Source organism: Helianthus annuus, chromosome 9, assembly GCF_002127325.2.
Source record: "Helianthus annuus cultivar XRQ/B chromosome 9, HanXRQr2.0-SUNRISE, whole genome shotgun sequence".
NCBI lineage: Eukaryota > Viridiplantae > Streptophyta > Magnoliopsida > Asterales > Asteraceae > Helianthus > Helianthus annuus.
The window spans coordinates 55,672,011-55,687,049 of record NC_035441.2 but is presented as its reverse complement, the minus strand read 5'-3'; the positions used below and the strand labels follow the sequence as shown (position 1 = coordinate 55,687,049).

The 15,039-nt window shown below is 35.3% G+C and overlaps 2 long non-coding RNA genes across 47 annotated transcripts; one reads left to right on the top strand and one right to left on the bottom strand.

Moving 5' to 3' along the window:
* Window positions 1–218: 218 nt before the first annotated feature.
* On the bottom strand, window positions 219–7,897 carry LOC110877977. 28 transcript variants are annotated; one of them, XR_004866287.1, is made up of 15 exons: window positions 7,774–7,896; window positions 7,443–7,520; window positions 6,843–6,980; window positions 6,668–6,760; window positions 5,626–5,976; window positions 5,275–5,550; window positions 4,039–4,712; window positions 3,711–3,793; window positions 3,333–3,620; window positions 3,101–3,238; window positions 1,849–2,590; window positions 1,394–1,711; window positions 1,082–1,147; window positions 811–962; window positions 219–489 (listed from the first exon to the last, which is right to left on the bottom strand). It is a non-coding gene; the product is annotated as an uncharacterized LOC110877977 (long non-coding RNA). The 28 variants fall into 28 exon arrangements; XR_002557489.2 differs by having other exon boundaries at window positions 1,394–2,590; window positions 4,039–4,096; window positions 4,382–4,712; XR_004866291.1 differs by having other exon boundaries at window positions 1,394–1,479; window positions 2,523–2,590; window positions 4,382–4,712.
* Window positions 7,898–8,280: 383 nt separating this feature from the next.
* On the top strand, window positions 8,281–12,876 carry LOC110877979. 19 transcript variants are annotated; one of them, XR_004866286.1, is made up of 11 exons: window positions 8,283–8,889; window positions 9,077–9,165; window positions 9,681–10,217; window positions 10,322–10,784; window positions 11,020–11,076; window positions 11,217–11,349; window positions 11,423–11,434; window positions 11,579–11,702; window positions 11,863–12,024; window positions 12,118–12,336; window positions 12,449–12,876. It is a non-coding gene; the product is annotated as an uncharacterized LOC110877979 (long non-coding RNA). The 19 variants fall into 19 exon arrangements; XR_004866284.1 differs by having other exon boundaries at window positions 9,685–9,842; window positions 9,936–10,217; window positions 10,322–10,595; ... (1 more) ...; window positions 11,023–11,076; window positions 11,217–12,024; XR_004866283.1 differs by having other exon boundaries at window positions 11,217–11,320; window positions 11,579–12,024.
* The last annotated feature ends 2,163 nt before the right edge of the window (window positions 12,877–15,039 follow it).

The window sequence follows — 15,039 nt, the reverse complement described above, 5'->3', positions numbered from 1 at the left end:
GGAAAAGAAGCACCACTTTAGTAAAATGAGAATACATTGCAAAGAACTACTTTTGAATATGATGCTTTTTTATAATATCTATAAAAGCCAAAAAAAAAGCCATCTTATTTTACCCAAACTAAAAACCAAGTGCGTTTTTCCTATATTCAATATAATGTGATATACTAAAAAGCAAAAGAGTAACTAAAAACTTACAGCAATAGATAAATAGATAAATGAACTATTAAGGATCATATATTAAGTGTATAACCGAAACAAAATAAAACACAAACAAAGTGTCATGTTACATAAACAAAGTGTTAAGATTTGACATCAAAAGTTAGAAGCCAATCACAATGCCAATCATTATAAGAAGTCATATAAGATATTTAAATAAATACACTTGCAATCATGTCAACAAAAGCATCATGCTTTGTTCCATAAATTTCTGATTTGCTTGCTTCCACCCTCATGCCTTCCTTTGCATACTTTGTCATCTTCTTCATTAAACTGAAAACCATGAATCATTATATTTTAGAAATGAGAAAATAAAAGGACTTTTTGACAGAGTTGTTTCCAGTTGCATGTCTAATTTGTTTCTCAAGAATTGAAAACCTCATACCTTATACATTTGTTTAATTATTTCAATAAAGTTTCCTATAAAGTTTTTATCCCCACACCACAAAATCCCAAAGACAGTGTTAAGGAAAAGACACATAAGAAATGATCATCAAGCGCCATCAAGTATTAAATAAGAGATAGTTGCAGATTACACATGATCTATTCAAGTTCCATTCCAATTTTTTCAAATAAAGGTGAGAGCATACATACCTTTGATGATTGCAATTGAAGATTTGAATCCATGAATAGGCAAGCATAATTTGTTGCATTTGAATGTTAGAATCATTGTTAGAATTGATGGTTGCAATTGAAGGTTTGAATCCATGAATAGGCAACCATAATTTGTTGCGCTTCGACCTTGGCTGATCATGAAATAAATTTAAAATGCTTGTTGGATGATCGTCTACCCATTTAACTACCTTTTCTTATTTTATTTTACTATTTAGAGATAAAATATAGCACTTTCAGAAAATGAATGTACCTTAATCTGTTCATGAAGGAGATTGATAGAGATATGAGCTTCTTGAAGCACAGAAGCCGTGTCCATCTGCAGTTATTGTTCAAAACTCGGTTATTTTCGGTCAAAACTTGATTATTTATCCTAGTTTTGACTTCGTTTCATGATAAAATACAAATGGTTTTCCCTACTTTCTTATAATAAAATACAGGATACAACTATTATAAGTTTTTTTTTTATTTTTAAATGAATTTTATAAAAAACAACAAAAGTTATAAACCTTGAATATAGATCAGATCATTGTTTAAGAAATATCGATAGAAATCAAGACTTTACCTACTCATGAGAAAATTATGCTAACGCTGTTGCATGTGCTACGTCTCGAAACTGTTGAACCCACTTTTAATCTGGCCAGTTCTGACCTGTTACCAAACCCAATAAACCGGTTTTGCCAAGCCTACTATTTATCTATGAACAACAAATAGATTACGAATTATCTTGTTTACAACAATGACCTCTTTAAGATCCCCCCCTCTGCCATAACATCCTAAAAGATATGACTAAAACAAAACTATATTTTCTTGATAGCACTTCCGAGATTGTAGCCTAATGCAGGTAAAACTAACACCAGGACTGCCATTGTAAGAACATTACCTGCAGCAGTGGCGAAGCTTGAGATTTCCGACCGAAGGGTCAAAAACGTATATACCTAAAAAATATAAAACCGGGGGGGGGGGGGGGGGGGGTCGAAAACGTATATACCTAAAAAATTCTATACGAAAACTACATACCGGGCGCTACATGCGGACGTAAAGAGCAAGTAATTTAGAGAGACATAATGACTTGCTCATTCCACTTCTGTATGTTCTTTCTTTACACTCTGCTCTTTACACTGTGATTGAGACTAAAAAATTGCGCAAACGATTGTAGTCTTCAAATTGTGCGAGGAGTAGTCATCATGTTATTTCTAATTACAGAGTCACTCTTTACATATCTCAAGTGATGAAATCATATATGAAACCATGCCTAAACGGCTAAAATGATGAAATTATATATGAAACCATGTCACAAACGCGTTAAAACTATACCTGGCAAGACGGGTGGGGAGGTCAGGCAACATAATGGGCATGGATGGTTTTTGACAAAATTAGTATAGGTCAAAACGACTTATTTTTTTTTAATGGTCAATTTGGTTCAGGTAAGAATAGGTTTTGTCCATAATACAACTACACCAACAAAGTCTTGCATACCCCCATAGAACTACTAAAAAGAATGAGGTTTATAATGCTTAGACCACATGTTTACACAACAAAAATGGTTGTCATGATTTAAAACTGACTCAACCGGTTCCTTTTATAGTTAAAACCTATTTATTGACCTGTTCTCCTTTAAAAACCGTAGTAAGTCGAAATAAGATAAATACATTATAATAACCGCTTAAAAACCTAGTTCTTATATAATTTACCTTTGCAGCTCCATTTGTAACCTTTCTTTCTTCCATATAAGTATTTCGTCACATCCAAACATGAACATCTGAGCGAGATAAATGGATATTGAAAACAATATAACTCAATGCACAATAAAGTATAGAAATCAATAATTAATTTGTCAAAAAAAAAAAAAACATATTATAGGACTGATCAAACTCATACACTAATACGTACCACCTAAAATATGGTTTTATAATTTTACTAGATAACATATGAAGTAATTAGACTATAAAGTGATTAAATATTGAAAAAAATTAAACTTTATGCTACTAAAAACCTCGTAATCAACATTGCATCCTCAAAATCAACCCATTTTAAAAAATCAAAAGACTAATTATTGAAATTGATACACCCTATATAACAAAATAACAAACTATTTATGCCCTAAACGTGAAATACAACACAACCACCTTTTAAACTCCCAATCATCCACCTACGAATCAAGTAAAAAAATTTAAAAAAAAAACATAAATCATAATCATGTAAGAAACCTCTAAAACAACCAAAAGAATCTGACTATACGCAAAATCAAACAAAGAAACAAAGAACATACCATGAAAAACTCTGTAGAAATCAAGCAACAGTTCATAAGTACCAACTTTCTTGAAAACTTCTGCAGCGATTGGAACCGTAGAATTCACAGGATTGCTAATCAAGTTGACAATTGCATTAGGGCAACACCTTCCGATTCCTTCACATAAAGTTTTATTAATATATTAAATTGTGGGACCCAAACTTATTTTCATATTAAATATATCAAATTTATATATGTATAACACTCATACCACTATCTGCAACTCTCGTTGCCAACTCCAACTCCCGCTGCCAACTGCAACTCCCGCTGCCAAAGGAGCACCTCTGCCACCTGCAACTCCGGTTGCCAAAGGAGCACCTCCGCCACAACTCTGCAATACAACTTCTACCTTCCCCTTTGACACCACCTTGCAACGCTGGAAACTCACACCACCCTTTCGCTGACACCACCGCCACACCTCCTACCACCAGCTCTTGGTGGTTTTGCTACATCTCTGGATTGAATTTTCATAGCAGGAAACTGATCCATAATAGTCATACTTCAGCAAAACAAAAAATAATTAGTTTTATTTACCAACTCATTGATGTAATCTTTTTTTTAAGTTTCAAATTGAATGAAATAAGCTTACTTAGAAGGGCTGGCATTTGTTATTTGACTTCCGCTATCATAATCAGATGCCGACGGGCTAGGCTTGCTCGAGTCAAGTGCAACCTTAGAAACAAAAATAAATATTGAAAATTGTTATAACTGGAGCTTCTTCAAGCCATATGGTGGTTTCAACTAAGTCATTTAACACAAAATGGCCACTACACATACATAATAAATAGAAAACTACCAATGTCCAATTCTGAACAAAAACGTTAATAAACCCAACAAAAGTACCTCTTATATAACCGAATTGAAATCACCGGCTGAGAAAGGCATTTAGACAATTTCAAAGAACTAATCGAAAGTACCTCTGGCAGATATGTAACACCACATTTGATATGTAACACCTCTGGCAGATATGTACCTCTGGCAGATATGTAACACCACATTTATTCAAACACACTTTTGAATACGAAAAAATTAGTCTTCTTTCTTTCTAAAAAACAAAGCACTAACAACACAAAAATATAGCAGTTTATAAGTGAAAATGGAAGCCATCAAAACCAAAAAATCAAGAAGTTTGTGGGTCAACATTTAATCAAACAAAATCCAAATAACCACTTAGATATCATTAACAAAAATCACTCGGGTAGGGCTGAAATAAATATACAATATTACTTAATGTGAGGCAGACTACGATACGTGTAATACCTGTTAAAGGGTATGGCTGAAATCAAATATATGGCATCACGTTTGGTCCTATTAACAAACTGACCACAGCAATCAACTAATCATGATCGTATTATCTCAGCCGCAAGCCATACCCTTTTCCGATCATCACTCCATCAGTTGGAGTGAAATGGAAACCCTTGTCGGATTTCCTAAAAGATCTTCAAAAACCATTCAACCATCATCGATGACATCGTATTGTTCAAATCTCGACAGCCCCATTAATTTTCGAATCATGAATAAATCAGAAATAACCTAATCTCGGCAACCACATTTATTCTTAGATCATATATAAATCAAAACCCACCTAGTCCTGCAAACCCCGTTAAAGTTTAGACAATGAATAAATCAATATAATTATACAAAAGAATAAAAAACATATATACAGTACATTTTTTATTATATTATTCACTAATCCTAGCTAAAAGTTGGATCTTAATATCATAGATATCTTCAGATGAGAACGATGAGAACATGACTGTTACTTTCACAATTTAATATATTTGGGTAAATGGGATAAGCTTGGTACCGATACCGGAAATCGCCAAATAAGGATACGGTACTGGTACCAAAATACGGTATTGATACCGGGACGGTATTTGAAGGTAATATTCGGTAAAATACCCGTACCATACCAAACGAACCAAAAGTACCGGTACCAAAAACGCCAAAAAGTGGATACCGAGTCGACATCAAAAAAATCGGTACGGGATATTTTGTATCGGTACCAATTACCAAATGCTTATCCTTAAGTGAAAAGAATAATATATCTTTGTCGCCCCAACGAATCAAATTGATCCCTCAACTAAGATGGTTAAAAATAAATATTAAATCCATAAAAATGGCGTAGATGCGAAATCTAATGACGAAAGTACCTGTGAAGAAAAAGAGTAACGATCGAGCAAAAGATCTTTATAGCTGAATTGAGCCGTGACAGCAGCAGTGGAAGCAAACCCCAACTTGAACCACAGCAATATCATCCTCATCGTCTTTGATTGATAATTCAGCAATGAAAATGGCGAGCAGCGTGTCCTATTAGGAATAAAAGAAAGCGTTAATCTGGATTGTTATCAAATGTATCAAGCGTATCCATTGCTTCCTTTTGAATCAAATGCTCCTCGTTCGTTTTCTTCAACATTTCATAATCTCTGCTACACGCGTATGCAGTATATCAATATATCACAACATCTCAAACTAAAACAAAACTAATCAAATCAATATAATACCTCATTTCCACAACATCTTTATGCATCCCATCAATATCCGTCTTAATAGCCGCACCCGTTCATTCTCCGCTCTCAATCTGCTAAAATCCTCAGTAAGAGTCTAGAGTCTGAACCTGATTCGACAACTCTTGCCTTAACGAATTCAACTTTTGCGCCTCATTTCTCAAATGACTAACATCCGCCCTCAAAGGCTCGGCATCATGAAGCTCCGCCTCGAGCTTCCTTCCTCTATCAATCAAATCACGCGGGCGTGCATCTCTTTCAGTGTGCAGTTTCGGAATGATCTGACTTAACCTATGAATCTCGTCTTTGACCGCAGTCAACTTCCTTTTGAATGCCATCTGAGCTTGTCTGCACATTGATTTAACTATTGATATACTATAAGGTGAATTGGTAAACTACTATTATATATACTATAAATATGCTATTTTGTCACATCAACCAACTTTGGCCCCTCAACTTTGGTATTAACCAACTCTAGCCCTTCAACTTCAATAATGACATGTCTAGCCCGTCAACTTTGGTAATGACATGTTTTAGCCCCTTAACTACATCAAACAACTTTACCCCCTCAAGTTTCATAATGACATGTTTAGCCCCTTAACTACATCAAACAACTTTAGCCCCTCAACTTTAATAATACACAACTTTAGCCCCTCAACTTTAATAATGACATGTTTAGCCTGTTAACTAAAACATCAAAAAACTTTAAGTTCAGCGATTTGCTTATTTTTATCTACGTTTGGAACCCGCTACGGAGCGTAGGTGGTAACCCACGAGTTAGTATAATTTAATCAGGTAAAGATGTAACCTTTAAACATAATATCTGACATTCTTGAATAAACAATAGACATTGAGTGTTTTTTCAGTATATAAGAATACGATAATATAAATTCCTCTGGCAAAGATAGAATTTTTGAATATACAATTCGACTTTCTTTGAGAAACAAAGGGCAGTATGTTTTCTATATACACTTATATAGATATATATAGATTATAACAGTACGACTTAATCAGGTAAAGATGAGATTTTTAAGCTTACAATTCGACTTTCTTGAAGAATTTCTCGTGAAACATTGAGGGGAAGATCATTTGAATCTACCACACCCTTTACAAAGCTCAAGTATCTAGGAAACTGCATATCAAGAATCATAGTTAGGCCATTTAATATACAACGCCTTGAAAAATTCATATGTAAAATGAAAAACAGAATTTACCAGTTCGCCATCGAAATCATCGGAAATGAATACACGTTTCACGTACAGACGTATATACCATCCAATCATCGGAAATTAATCATTGTTTATTGGTGCCATTCCGGGAATGTAGACTACACTTCGAAATTCCACCCCACCCTGCATAAACTGTGACGGTTAAAACGTCGGATTTTCACGTTATATGCAATTTGTCGAAATTAGAAACGGTGATTACCTCAGTGGTGAAGTGAGTGTATGCAAGAGGATCAAGAAACTCGTTTTAAAAAAAAACATAAAACACAATATACCATCCAATCATCGCTCCCCAATACATTACTCATCATCTTCACCGATCGGTAACCAAACACCGATTACCAACCCTCACCGGGCGGCAAAGGAGGTTGGCGGCAGTGTGCCCGAGCGGCAAAGTCACTTTGCCGAACCCCTTTGCCGCCCACTCCCTACACCCTAAGAACTAACAATAATTACAAACTGTAAGTAACTTAAACCCTAATTATTATTAAACAGGCTTAAAACAAAACCATATAAAAGAAACTATTATGACATAAACACAAAATTATATAACAAACATAAAAGAGAGAATAACAAATATAGACCGACCTTAATTAGTGTTTCAAGTGAATGGTAGTGGCGATTAATCTTATGGATCCCGAAACTCCATCTTCTAGTCTTGATTCCCTGAAAATAGCAACAATGTAAGGCATAAAATAACACCACACCATATCTATTCGAAGTATCATCTATTTAAAATAAGTTTTTGTCTTCCTTGTATCTGTTGCCTTTGATTTACAAAATAACCAGGACCTATTGTATCCCCTATAATATTTTGATGAACAGCAGCCATGTTTTGAATGTTCTCCAAGTTCGAATTCCGACCAGCAATTAAACCCTAACCCCAAAGAAGGAAGAAGTGAATCGAGAGATAACTTACCAATCGGGTTTGGATGATGGATCGGCGGCGAAGAATGAGAAGAACCAGCGTATTGAAGAAGAGAGAACATACCAATCTAGGGTTTGTCAAAAAAGTTTGATTATAGGATTTATAGGATCCATATTACCCATAAACCTGACCCGAATTTAGTCGGATCCCGCGTCCAAATAGTGGTTTTTGTTTGTTTACAAAGAATAAGAGGAATTCCCTCCCAAAATCACCATCTATTCAACAATAAGTTGCCACATCATCAATTTGGCTTCACCATTCAAGGACAAATAGCCCAAATCATCTCCTTTATTAATATATATAGATACAAAAAAAAAAAAAAATATAACGATGGCATAGATTAGAAGATTACTTTTAGACGCTTAAAAGTATTTTAAAGTTTTTTTTAACAAATTAATGTAAAAAATATATTTGTAAATCTACGCAAATCTATATCTATAAATCTATCTATACTTTCTATAAAATAAGAAATCCTAATGACGTAAGAAAAGCTGATGTAACAGCCATAGAGGTTGTCGAACAATGTTTTTCTTGTGTCATTATTACATTATAAAGCTTAATATTAAAACACTTTAAAATTCAAAACTCTAGCCTACATTCAAATTTCAAAGATCTGTCCACTTTAAAATTCAAAACTCTAGCCTACATTCAAATTTCAAAGATCTGCCCACATACATAAAGGCAAAGGTCTGCCCACATACAAAAGGGTAAAGATCTGTCATTAGCCTTTTTCTTCAAACAATCTGCCTATCATCCAAAATTCAAACATCTTGCGAGATTTAAAATTCTGACTCGAGATTCAACATTCAAATCATATACGTATAAATAGTTCTTCTAATACTGTCTCTCTCTCAAATCCAATGCAGACCTCTCTCCCAAAATCTTCATGGCTCTCCAATCCAGACTATATAGTCATTTAAAATTCAAACTATTTTGTTCTTCGGTGATCGGTTGGATCCAAATCAATAAGAATCAATTATATAATGAAGTTCCATCCAAAAAATCACTCCCAACGCGAATATCTCTACCAGGAACGAGCGTCGAAACAGTGTTCGACGACGGCGTAAGGCTCAACTCGATTCATCGACGACTGCGTTGTTCTTCAAGGTATTACATCTTCCTTTCTCCACTCTGATCATCGTTCGTTTTGCATACGTATTTGATTAATTGTTTATTTGTTGTGTATTGTTATTGTTGCTATTGTTATTGTTGTTATTGTTTGTGTGATATGGCCGGTGCTTTATCTGCCATTCCGGTCAGTATCTGTCACTCGCTAACAATTTGCCGACACTAGGACTCACGTGGATGATTCAGGACACGTGTATGATCACAATATTGATGTGGGTTTTGATGTCGACACACGCCACCTTCATGTTCTTAAAGGTGAGATTTAAATCATTGAATGGCTGACAATAGTTGATGCATGTAACATGTTTGATTAAATGCCGTAGTGAAACTTTGATCGTTTGTTAGTTGGTTTCACAACTTATAGATATTATTATAAGGAATAATATTTCTCATTATATTTCTCATATGTAATACGTGTCAAATCAACAAAATCCTTATTGAATTTTGATGACACAGAATAAAACTATTAGAAAATGAGTTTTGTAAGACATAATCAAAACGCAATTTTTGTTTTTCTTTTGGATTTTGGATGAATACCATATTGGAGATTATTAGTTTCTTAGAATTACAACCAAAATAATTATAAGATAAGTATCAAAATAAAGTTTTTTTCAATTTAACATCAAGAAAGAGTAAAAGTTTGATGGTCAAAGAGCAATTATTGCACTTTTATGATATTCAAATTATTGCACGTAGGTAGTGATTTGGAAATATGAATCCTTAGTTGATGTTTCTAATGTTGTTACCTTGTGTTGTTTTGTCATCACAAGATAGTGAGTTGATTCCTCCAAGATGGGATGTTTATGACAAAGGAAAGATTTATGATATTAGACACAGGATTACTGCAGCAACACCCACTGGGATCTCTCAAACTGGGATTGGGGAATATTACCTCAGACTCCATGATAGCATGAGGATATTCATGAGTATATGTACTCGCCTCAGGCGAATCACCGCAATGTATAGCGAGAATTGTTGTGAGGTTTGAGTTGCATTGTTTGTGATTGGATGTTTTTTGTTTGTAGGGAGGGTTGATTGGCTTGGCTGCGGCTACTGTTGGATTGAGTATATGTACTCGCCTTAGGCGAATCACCGCAAGGGGAAAGTGCCGAATAGAAGAATATTGGAAAACGACTCAGAATGTACATCTGATTATGTCGATAACCTGCTTCCCGGCTATCGGTTTTGCCCAACGGACTCAGAACTCATACTCTACTACTTAAAACCAAAGATTAAAACCGGAGAACAACCCAAATGCCGGATATATGAAGTCAATCTTTGCAACCACAGTCCTAAAGAACTTACAAGTAAGTAAAACATATTCCAATCCAACATTGATTATATATATAGTTTGAATGATATATGTAGCGTATATTTATTAATCTTGAATATTGTTGTGTTTTGATAATAGATCAAGATCGACCGTGTGATGACAAGTGGTATTTTTTTTACACCAAGAGAGCGAAAATACCAAAAGGGGAAAGTGCCGAATAGAAGAACCGGGGACTTTGGGTATTGGGAAAACGACTCAGAAATATACATCTGTGCATATATGCAATTCTCATGCAGATTATTATTAAAAACTTAAAATCCTCTCCTTCTTTAATTCAACATCCTGGTAATATAGCTGTTGATGATGTGAATGGCGGAAGGCTAATATTTTATGATTTTGGAATGATGGGGAGGTAATGAGTGACTAACCGTTTTTAGAAAACGTCACATGGGATTTTCTTGACGTACAGACCTTTGAGTTTTTGCAGCATAAGCTCAAACATCCGCGAAGGTTTGTTGGAAGTATTTTACGGAGTTAAAGAGAAAGATCCAACCGGAGGCATGACAGCTGTCAGAAGAACTGCACAATTCTTCCTTAATAGGTTAGTTATCCTTAAAGCCTGTACTTGGTTTTCCTTTTTAATATAAATAAATGTAAATATATAGTTCCATAGTTATTTTATCACATGTCTCGATGTAACATACTTTATGTTCTTTTGCAAAATGTCAGCATTTATTTGATGATATAAGTATAGCACAGATATTATATGCTTTTTTCTGTTAGTGTAATATTAGTTATTGCATTTTTTTCAAGGGTGGATTTATTTTCTATTTCAGCAGATCAACCATTCCATTTTCCTACCACTTTCACCTTTGTTGTTAGAGCTTTTTCAGGTACTTCATCTAATTTTTGTAATTATCATCATCTTCTAATACCAATGAAAATGAACTCTCAAATTAGATACCCAAGTATTGATAGTATCATAATAATTATAATTTAAAGACATCTCGCTGTGTTTGTTTGTATCTTGCAGTGTTAGATGGCATTGGAAAGGGTCTCGACCCCTGTTTTGATATCACAGAAATTGCTAAGTCATGAGTGTTCATTTTGCCCTATTTACTGATTGAAACCTTAAAAGTAACAAGATAATTTGTTTATTTGCTAAGGTTTTGTGAAGCTGGTATTGAAGTTGTATATTTTTTTGACATAGCTTTTCTAATTGTATATTTTTTTTGGCAGGCGGTAGCTGCGGTAAGCCTGGTCAACCTGGCAACTATTTTATACCTAATTTCAATGAGAGGAAGCACCAAATTTAATTTACTAATAAATTTATTTGGCAATTGAAATATTGGACCTTTGATGCTAAATTTCATTATGCTTCATGTCTTCTTTCAGGGTCCTGCTATGATAGCGTATTCCTTTTGTGAATTTTTTGGGTTGCAATTTCTGTTTGGCCTGTTGAAGGTTAAGAAACTCGATCAATAGGAGAAATTGATTACTGGAATAGCTTAAACAAAATGTAAGTATATCGTAATGGTGGTTTCTGATTACACCTAGAAGATGTTTTTTCTTGATTGTGAGGTTGGTCAACTCTACGTTGGCACCAAGAATCTTATAACAAGACGAGAAATGATGTCATGTGTACCAAATGAGTTAATAACTATGGTGCATGATTCAAGAGGCGGGTCCCAGCAAGATGCTATGTTGTTATGGTTGGAAGAACATGTTCGCCGCCTTCAAAACGGGATTATAAAGTTACGTGAGGAAGGAAATCTTCGAAGCATCAGTTTGTTCCCCGAAGAACCTCCGCTGTGTTCTATGGCTACAAATGCGGTGTTCAGGTGTAGTTAAATTATAATTGCTTATACAATTTTTGGTTCTGGTAATGTTACTTTAAGAGTTTAAGATATAATAGGTCGCTTATATTGTTGCAGGTACGTGCGTCTGCTGTATTTGTACCTGAATTCAGTGACCTTATGCAAGAAGCTAAGAAATATATGTTTGCATACTCGATCTGTATGTCGCTTAAACCCGAGGAATGTTTTGTCCACAGTATGACCTTTGAATCGTGCCAGCTGTACTGGAGGCATTGGATTATCAAATCCAATGATAATGTTGTGGATGACGTCAATGGTGAAGTGGTGATAGGCTAGGTATCGTTCTATATCAATTCTAATAATCTTGAAAAGCTAATTAGTTTTAAGAAAGCAAAGTTAGGTTATGCACCAGAAGCTGCTTACGGATTATTTGTTTACGTTTCTACAGTTTCCATTGTTACGTCCAGGGAAGAAAGAGTTCATTTACAAAAGTTGCACACCTTGTCATGCTGCACCTGGATCGATCGAGTGGTTGTCCCTGGAGCCACAATAAAAATAGTCACATGGGAAATCGAAGGTAGAAAAAAGACGAGTTCTTCCCGTGTTTTCCAGCTTCAATCCCGCAAATGATCTTAATAGTTGCTTACCGGAGACGCAATCCCCGATATGCTAGCTGGCCACGAAGATCCCTGTACCGGTCATCCCTATCAAGATTTGGAAAAAAATTGAAATGAAAGAGAGTTCCTATTGTTGTGAAATATTTTTAGGAGTAAATTACAAGTTTTGTCCTTTATGTATGTCCAAAATTGCAGGCGCTGTCCTTTGTCTTTAAAATTGATGAGTTTTGTCCTTAATGTATGCAAATCTTGCACGTTATGTCCTTTAGGCCAAACCCAGTTAGATTTTTTGGTTAAATCTGGTCATGTGCAAGGCACATGAGGGTATAATAGTCTTTTTATCTCTATTATTTAAAAAAATCTGAAAATCAAAATATATATATATATTAACCCTGCTCTCTCTATCTTCCTCCCTCACTCTCTCTCGCTCTCTTCTCTCTCTTCTCTCTCCATCTGCGGAGGAGATGCACCACCACCGCCGCCATACCCTTCACCTCCACCTTCACTCCCCACCACAACCGCCGCCATCCCCTTCAACTCCACCTCCACCAACATCACTGCCACAATCATCACCACCATCCCCTTCACACCACCACCATCACCGCCACAACCGCCGCCGTGCTCCTCCGCCGCTGCAGACCAAAATCCACCACAACCTCCTTCGCAGATCTAAACCCTAGGCGGCGGCTAGGGTTCCGCCGTGACGATCGACTGAACTGAAGTGTGACTGACGAGTCCGATGATTCCGCTTGATTGCTCATTGTGATTGATTCGTGAATTTAGATCGAAGAAATGGGTGAATTTGGGGATTTGTTAGGGTGAATTTGCTAAATCATTGTCTTTTTTTTCCTCTTTCTTTCCACTGGAATCTTCATCTGAAAGTTCTTGTTCTATTTTTTTTTTAATGATTTTGGGTATTGTTGGAATGTGGGAGCTCATGATTCTTGATTGTTGTGTTGGTGTTTGATCTGGTTTGGAGGTTAGTTGTTCTTGGTTTCTGCAAATTCTTTGAGGTTTTGAAGGTTAGTTGTTCTTGGTTTCTGCAAATTATATTGGGTTTTTGAAAATTAATTCATGTTTTTTGCAAATTCTATGAGCTTTTTATGCAAAATTCTTGTGATTTTTGGAAGATCAATTCATGTGTTCTGCAAAATCTTTGAATATTTTTATAGAAATTCTTTGAGTTGTTAAAGGTTGGTTCATTGTTTGCAAAATTCTTATGAGTTTTTTTATGCAAATTCTTTGTTGGGGGTTTCTCTCACGGCGGTGGAGAGAGAGAGAGAGTGTGGGCGGTGGCAGATGATGATGTTGACAGTGACGGTGGTAGGTGGGGACGGTGGTGGCTGGTGGCACTGGCGGTGGTTGGGTAAGAGAGAGTGGAAGGTGGAAAATCATTTATAAATTAGATAAATTAGGATGTGAAAAGACTATGATACCCTCATGTGCCTTGCACATTACCATATTTAACCAAAAAATCTAACTGGGTTTGGCCTAAAGGACATAACGTGCAAGATTTGCATACATTAAGGACAAAACTCATCAATTTTAAAGACAAAGGACAGCGCCTGCAATTTTGGACATACATAAAGGACAAAACTTGTAATTTACTCTATTTTTAGCATCAAACTATTTATTTATTAAAGCACACGTTAATAAATACTGTTGATTCTCTTTATGTTTATTTTTTTCTTTTTTTTTTTGTTGTAAAAAGCTATGGTTCTTTTAAAATACAGCTGAGTAAGTTTTTTTTTTCTTTTTTTTTTCGAAAGACATTGAAGATTATTATTTAGCAACACCAAGGGAGGCAGCCAACAAGGGCCACAACAGTCCCCATCAAATAACAAAGACTCCAAAATCGTCTACAACGTCTGATCATGAATAACAGTGCTTTGAAGAATCTGCTCCTCCCAATTACAAAGACTCAACATCTGCTACTCCAAAGGTCTGCCAAAGCCAAAGTCTGTCAAAATAGAACATCTGCTTGAAGATAAAGTCTGCTGATCAAAAGGTCTGCCAAAGTGATCATCTGCTGTTGAAGATAAAGTCTGAAGAAGCAAAGGTCTGCTATGGCTCAACAGATGTTAAAGAGCAACATATGATATTCAACATATGTTGCTCAATAGAGGATATCAATGTAACTGTGCTTAGGCTAATAGCAGATGTTAGGAGTTTGTTAGGCTGTTGGATGTTGCTGTCTTGGTAACGTCAGCTTAGATGCTTTAGATGTTTGATTTGTACTATAAATAGAACAGTGTATATACTATTCTATTTATCACTTTCCTCTTGACATTTTGTACGAACAAACTAGGAGTGAATAGGCTGAGGGGGAGTTTGTAATTCTCGTGCATACGTAAACATTGTAACTGTAATCTTTATAAAAGCATGATGATGAAAGCATTCTTCACATTGTTGTGATTTAAAA